At 39.5% G+C, this 6226-nt stretch overlaps 1 pseudogene; it reads right to left on the reverse strand.

Moving 5' to 3' along the window:
- Nucleotides 1-954: 954 nt before the first annotated feature.
- Nucleotides 955-1052, reverse strand: LOC145590441 (small nucleolar RNA R71; annotated as a pseudogene).
- Between the last annotated feature and the right edge of the window lie 5174 nt (nucleotides 1053-6226).

The following is a 6226-nucleotide window of genomic DNA, read 5'->3' on the forward strand; positions in this document are numbered from 1 at the left end:
TGAAGTCATTTGTAGAGACATCTAGCTTGCCCCTAGGAAATAACTTCTTGAGTGATCTTGATTGCATATTTCGTTTTCCCTTGCATTGCTTAGTTGTCGAATTCCCTCGAATTAGCAAGTTTATTATTGATTTATGTGGATCCTAAATTCCCTAGTGTTTTGATAATTGACTTCTATTTGATTTGTTTGATTGATTTGACTTCGATAGTTTAGACCAACCCATTCTCTTTGAGTTTTCGGAATAGCTTAGCCTTGACTTTAGTGAAACCACCTTCCCTTGGGTTCGACCTAGACTTTCCCTATACCTTGGGTTGGGTTTAGATTCATAAATTTAGTTTTAACCGGGAAATCTAGTTTCGACCTAGGTTTACCCGCCGTAAAAAACAGCGCTATTGCCGGGGAGGGCATGGTGATTGCTATTGTTGTTTGAGTCTATCCATTCATTTGAAAAATACACAATTTTTTTTTTCTTTTAGGCTACATTTGTAGCCATGCTACTAATTGTTTCTTTTGAGATTTTATACATAGAGCGCGTGGTCGTTCTCTAGTGCCATTTGAAGCATGGGAGAAAATTCAAGAGTAACATTGAAGAAACTAGGAGTTCTGGGAGCTTATAGGTATGAGAGTGGGATTGTTCTACCTAAGACATCGGCAACCGACTTTAAGATAAGACCGACCATGATAACTTTGATAGAGAGGCGTCAATATAGTGGTGCAAAGCATGAGAGTCCTCTTAATCATCTTAAGGAGTTCGAGAAATATTGCAACACAATCAAGGTGAACGGGGTTTCTCAAGAGTTTATTAGACTTAAGCTTTTCTGTTTCTCTCTTATTGGACGTGCCTTGGAGTGGTTAGACAAGGAGGTGAAGCCAAACTCTTTGAGAACATGGGATGAAGTAACTAAGGAGTTTCTATCTCGGTTCTACCCATAAAATAAGATGGTCGAAGCAAGAGCTCTCATTCAAAGCTTCAAGCAAAAGCCGAATGAAAGTCTTTATAAGGCATGGGAAAGGTATAAGGAGTACCAAAGAGAGTGCCCACACCATGGGATTCCTACCTATCAAATCATCCAAATCTTCTATGGAGGTTTAAGTCCTCAAGGCAAGTCTTTTTTGGATGCCAGTGCCGGAGGCCCTATCATGAACAAAACAGAGGATGAAGTGGTGGACTTAATTGAAGATGTGATGAGATATCATATGGATTGGCAAGAAGGTGAGAGAGAGTCAACAAACAAAAGTGGTTCAACGGTTTATTCAATCGACCATCTCTATGCCATCAACAATTTGTCCTTACAAATCTCAAACTTGGGAAAGGAGATGACCTCAACTAAGTCAAAGCATGAGATTGCTTCTTCACAAGCACCAATTCTTCCCTCCCACAATAAGGGGAGAGGTATATCTTCTAATTCTACTCCTCCTTTAACTTCGAGTAATATGCCAAATGGATATGTGTTTTGTGATGTATGTGGGTCATATGACCATGATTCTTCTAATTGTCCACATGCATTTGAGAGTTGTGATGATGTTGAAAATAATGATTGTGATCAAGTGAATTTTGTTTCAAATAAAAAAAATGGACAAAGATTTGATGGTCCAAGAAACTTTGGGAATAGAAATGCTCACTAATAAGGGAATTTTGATAATTATAACAATGGTGGTTATAGAAACCAAGGAAATCAAAATTTCTGAGGGAATTATAATAATCAAGGGTATAATAATCAAAACCAAGGCCAAGGGTATGGAAACCAAAGCCAAGGTCAAGGCTATGGTAACCAATACCATAACAATGGCCAAAACCAAAACCCGGGTAATTGGAGCAACCAAAACCAGGGGAATTTTCAAAACAACAACCAAAGGGGACCCCCACCCGGATTTTCTCCAAGAACCCAAGGCAATGGTGAGAATTTCAATGCTCAACCTTCATCTTCTAAGACTAACTTGGAAGAGATCATCGAGAACCAAACCAAAATTTTAAACACTTACATGTTGGTAAGTGATAAAAAGTTCAATGAGATGATGACACACAATAAGATGCTTGAAACTCAAATCACTCAATTGGATAATACCTTGAAAGAGATTTTGAATACTAGCCCTTTTTCTTTACCCTCACAAGGAGTTGAACCTAAGAAACCAGTGTATTTAATCACCACAAGGAGTGGGAAAGTGCTCAAAGAGAGAGTTTCTAGGAAGAGTGAGGATGATGAGAAGATGAGTGATTCAAGTGAGGAAAAAGAGACAATGTGTCAAAGAAGGTGAGTAAGAAAGCCAAGAGGAAAAGAAGAGTGATGAAAAAGTGCAAGAGGAGGTGATCAAATCCAAACTTCCATATCCCCAAAAGTTTTTGAGAAACAAAATTGATGAACAATTTGGGAGATTTCTTGTTATGCTTAAGGAAGTTCATCTTTCAATCCCTCTTACCGAAGCCGTGACCCAAATGCCAAGATATTCTATATTCCTTAAGGGAATCTTGAGTGGTAAGAGAGAGTGCAATGAGATTGATTCGGTAGAGGTTGGGGAATGTTGTAGTGCTTTGATTCATAATGACTTACCTAAGAAAATGAAAGATCCGGGTAACTTCTCTATCCCTTGCAAAATTAAAGGAAAGTTGTTTCAAAATTCTCTATGTGATCTTGGTGCTAGTGTGAGTATCATTCTTTATTCGGTTTTTAGGAAGCTTAAGCTAGGTGAGCTTCTTCCAACCAACATGACTTTGCAATTAGCCGATCGATCTATTAAGTTTCCAAAAGGAAGAGTTGAGGATGTTCCCCTCAAGATAGGAGAGTTCACAATTCCGGTTGATTTTATTGTGCTAGAGATAGCGGAAGATGATAACATACCTATCATTTTAGGGAGACTTTTCTTAGATACTTTGAGAGCTTTAATAGATGTGAAAGGAGTTCATATTACTTTGAGAGTTGGTAACAATAAGGCTAGTTTTGAGCTAAAACCGATGCATGAATCTTTGTCTCTTGTGAATGGAATTATGTGTTTCAATTCCCCTTAATCCAATGATAATGTATGCATGATTGTTTCTTATACTAACAAAGTTCTTGAGTTTTGCGATGATATGCCTTTGAGTGTTAAATACAAGAATGATAGTGAAGAGAACAAGGAGCCTTTGAAGCTTAAGGATGAATGGTGATTGATATTCCTTTATGGTTTGAGCTCTACCCTCAAGAAGACGAGGTTGACTCCAAGAGTGTTGATGGTGAGAAGCCGTCCACTAGAAGGAGTAAGAAGAAAAAGAGAGCTTTTAGGAAGAAGAAATTGAAGTTGAAGCAAAATAAGCCTGTTTCGGAAGTTTCATCAAATGAGAATTCATCAAGCAACGATGTAAAGTTGCTAAGGAATGAGAAAGAGTTTGTCCCTTCTACCACTTTGAACAATGTGGTGTTTTTTGACCTTCCATGATTTAGAGGAAGGGTCGAGCTTAGGACCTTAAGCAAGCGCTTCCCGGGAGGCAACCTGGTTTCTAACCTTTTTCTTTTGATTCTATTTTTCTTAGTTTTCTTTCAATTGTTTTTCTTTCTTTCACTTGTTTTGTATTTGGATTAATAGGTTGAATTCATCGGAATTGGACTACCTCAAACGAGTATGAGCATTGGGAAGGTGTTTCGTGGTTTTTGGTGAGAATATGCTCGATATTATTAAATTTCTAGTTGAATGGGTAAGGTAATTTAGGAGGTAATCTAGGAAAAGTTGTGCTAAAATTTGAAGCATGTTTGTGATTAGTAGGTTCATTATGGTGTTCTCATTAATTTGGGATGTTGAACCCACTGGAAATGGATTTAGAAACTGATTGGTATAGTGGGTTCAATAAACCCGGGAATGATAAAGATCATTAAGCCCATGTATGAACGCACCAAGAGCAAAAATCAAGCAAGAAGGAGAACAGCAGGGGCGCGGGCGCGGGCGCGCACTCCTGCTGCGTGGCCGCGCGTCTGCCAGCCAAGGCTGCTTATTTCTTTCTTTCTCCTTTCTTTTCCTCATTTCCCTCAAACTCACACTCGACCGCACCCCTTCTCACTCTAAAACTTGAAACCCTAACTCCCAAACCATAAAAAAATCCCCTCAAATCATAAAAACAACTCCCAATTTCAACAATTTCCTACTCAAATTTCATCATCTACATCAAAAATTATACTACCTTCCTCCATTTCTCCTTCTCCAATCTCTTTCCTCTATTGAAGAGCAAATTGGGGTTTTTCAGTGTGATGGAATTTGGTGCCTAATTCTTGGTCATTCTTGCTTCTAGTGTGGTAAAATCATCTTCTTTATCTCTATTTTACATTATTATATCATCTTGTTGCAAGAATTTGATTATTTGATGATTCTGAATAGTAGTAGTATCATTTTTGATGAATATGGTGATTGATTGTGAAATTGTGTTGATTATATGTGTTGTTATTGCTTGATTATGCCTCACATTGTATTGTTGTTGATTGTGTAGCTCATTTGTGCAATTTGGTTGCAATTTGTGGAAGGTTGATTTTGGTAGTTTGTGGTAGTAAGTGGTGATTGGTTTTCTTGGTTGGTTGAACCAAGTTTGTGGTAGTGTTGTGTTTGTGGTGATTTGAAGTGCTTTGTGGAGTTGTAATTGTGTTTTTGGTTGTGAATTTTGGTGAAGTAAAAATGTCTAAGATTGTGAAAGCCTTCACCTCTAAAAAGAGAAAGACAAACATCACCATTGAAGAACCCTCTCCATCAAACGCTCCCTCCTCCCAAACACAAAATGAAGAACCTTTTCCTCTACCAAAATTCCATTTTACCAATCCAAGCCATAAGCCACATTGGTCGAATTTCAAGAAAATAGCCATAAAGCCCTCACGGCATTACCATCAATTTAGCATGACCAAATTGGGCATTGATGAGGATTTATGGTATCTATTCGACAACCTTGGTTTGGGTACCTTTGTCACCAAGAGCTACCGGACCTATCTTGAGTCAACTTGGGAATTTTATGCTTCTTTGACTTCTACTCTGGTTGGTGAAAAGGACTTCGAAATCACCTTCCAGCTTTTCAATCAAGTGCATGTCATGTCTTTGGCCGAGTTCAATGTGGCCCTTGACTTTAATCCGGGGGCGGATATTCTCTTCTTCGACCATGACTACTTGGAAGGGTATTCCCAAAATGCTTGGTGGCAAGCTATCTCGGGGAAGAATGAGTTCACTGCTCGATATTCCCTTGCAAGAGACATATTCCACCCATGTTTGAGAGTGCTTCACGGGCTATTGGGGTACTCACTGTTCCATAAGCAAGATTTGGGTAAGATGTCGCTAGCTGAGTTGCGAGTTCTATGGATGGCAACTAGGGATGAGTTTCGGGGGAGGTTGAACTTCGGGCAGATATTTTTGAGGAATTGTGTAGACATGAAGGGCAGTAGGTCGGGAGACATACCTTGTGGTAGCATTATCACGAGGTTGGCTACTAAGCTTGGCTATGGGAGGTATCTTTTTTCTTGCACTCCGGTGGGGGATCTCAACTCCCTCTACCTCGACATCGATCAACTCAAGCAAGTACAGTTCATAGCAAGGAGTGATGATGATGAGGTGTTTGATTGGCTTGTGAGGAACTCTCATCAATGCTATCTTCCGAATCCCTCCTTGACCTCCCTTCACCGATATGCCCCTAATATTTGGTTTGTACCCGTGAGTAACCGCATCCCCGGGGAGGATGAATACATGGAAGATGTGCTCAATGAAGAGCGGCAAATTCAAAGAGATCAACAACAACAATAACAACGACAACACCACCACCAACAACAACAAGAGCAAGAAGCGCCTTAACCTCAACCTCGATGATGGGTGTCATAAATGGCACCCATTTGATGAGTATTTAGGGTTGTTTTTACCTTCTTTTCATAGCTTTTCTTCCTAATAAATGCTTAGTTTTATGCTTTACCTCTTTGTTTTACCTTTTCTCTCTTATTTTGTGGTTTTGTGCATTTCTATGGTTTTTCTAGTCTTTTCTCCTTTATTTGCTCTCTTTTCGTGGTTGTAAGTATTGTACGAGGTTCGGGTCTTGATATGGATGGATTACTAAGGTGGAAGATGCTTTTGGAGTAAGCTCATGGCAATAGAAAAACTCAATATGCAAGGAAGTGGATTCTCCAAGTTTTAGCTCTTGCGCTATCAAGCCGCGCTCTCATGAAGAAGTGGTGTTGAACCCACCGTCAAGCACCTTTGGATCTGCCATCCTTGGTGCGCTCCCTCGAAGTCCCTTGGT

This window comes from Chenopodium album, chromosome 17, assembly GCF_948465745.1.
Source record: "Chenopodium album chromosome 17, dcCheAlbu1.1, whole genome shotgun sequence".
Lineage (NCBI taxonomy): Eukaryota > Viridiplantae > Streptophyta > Magnoliopsida > Caryophyllales > Amaranthaceae > Chenopodium > Chenopodium album.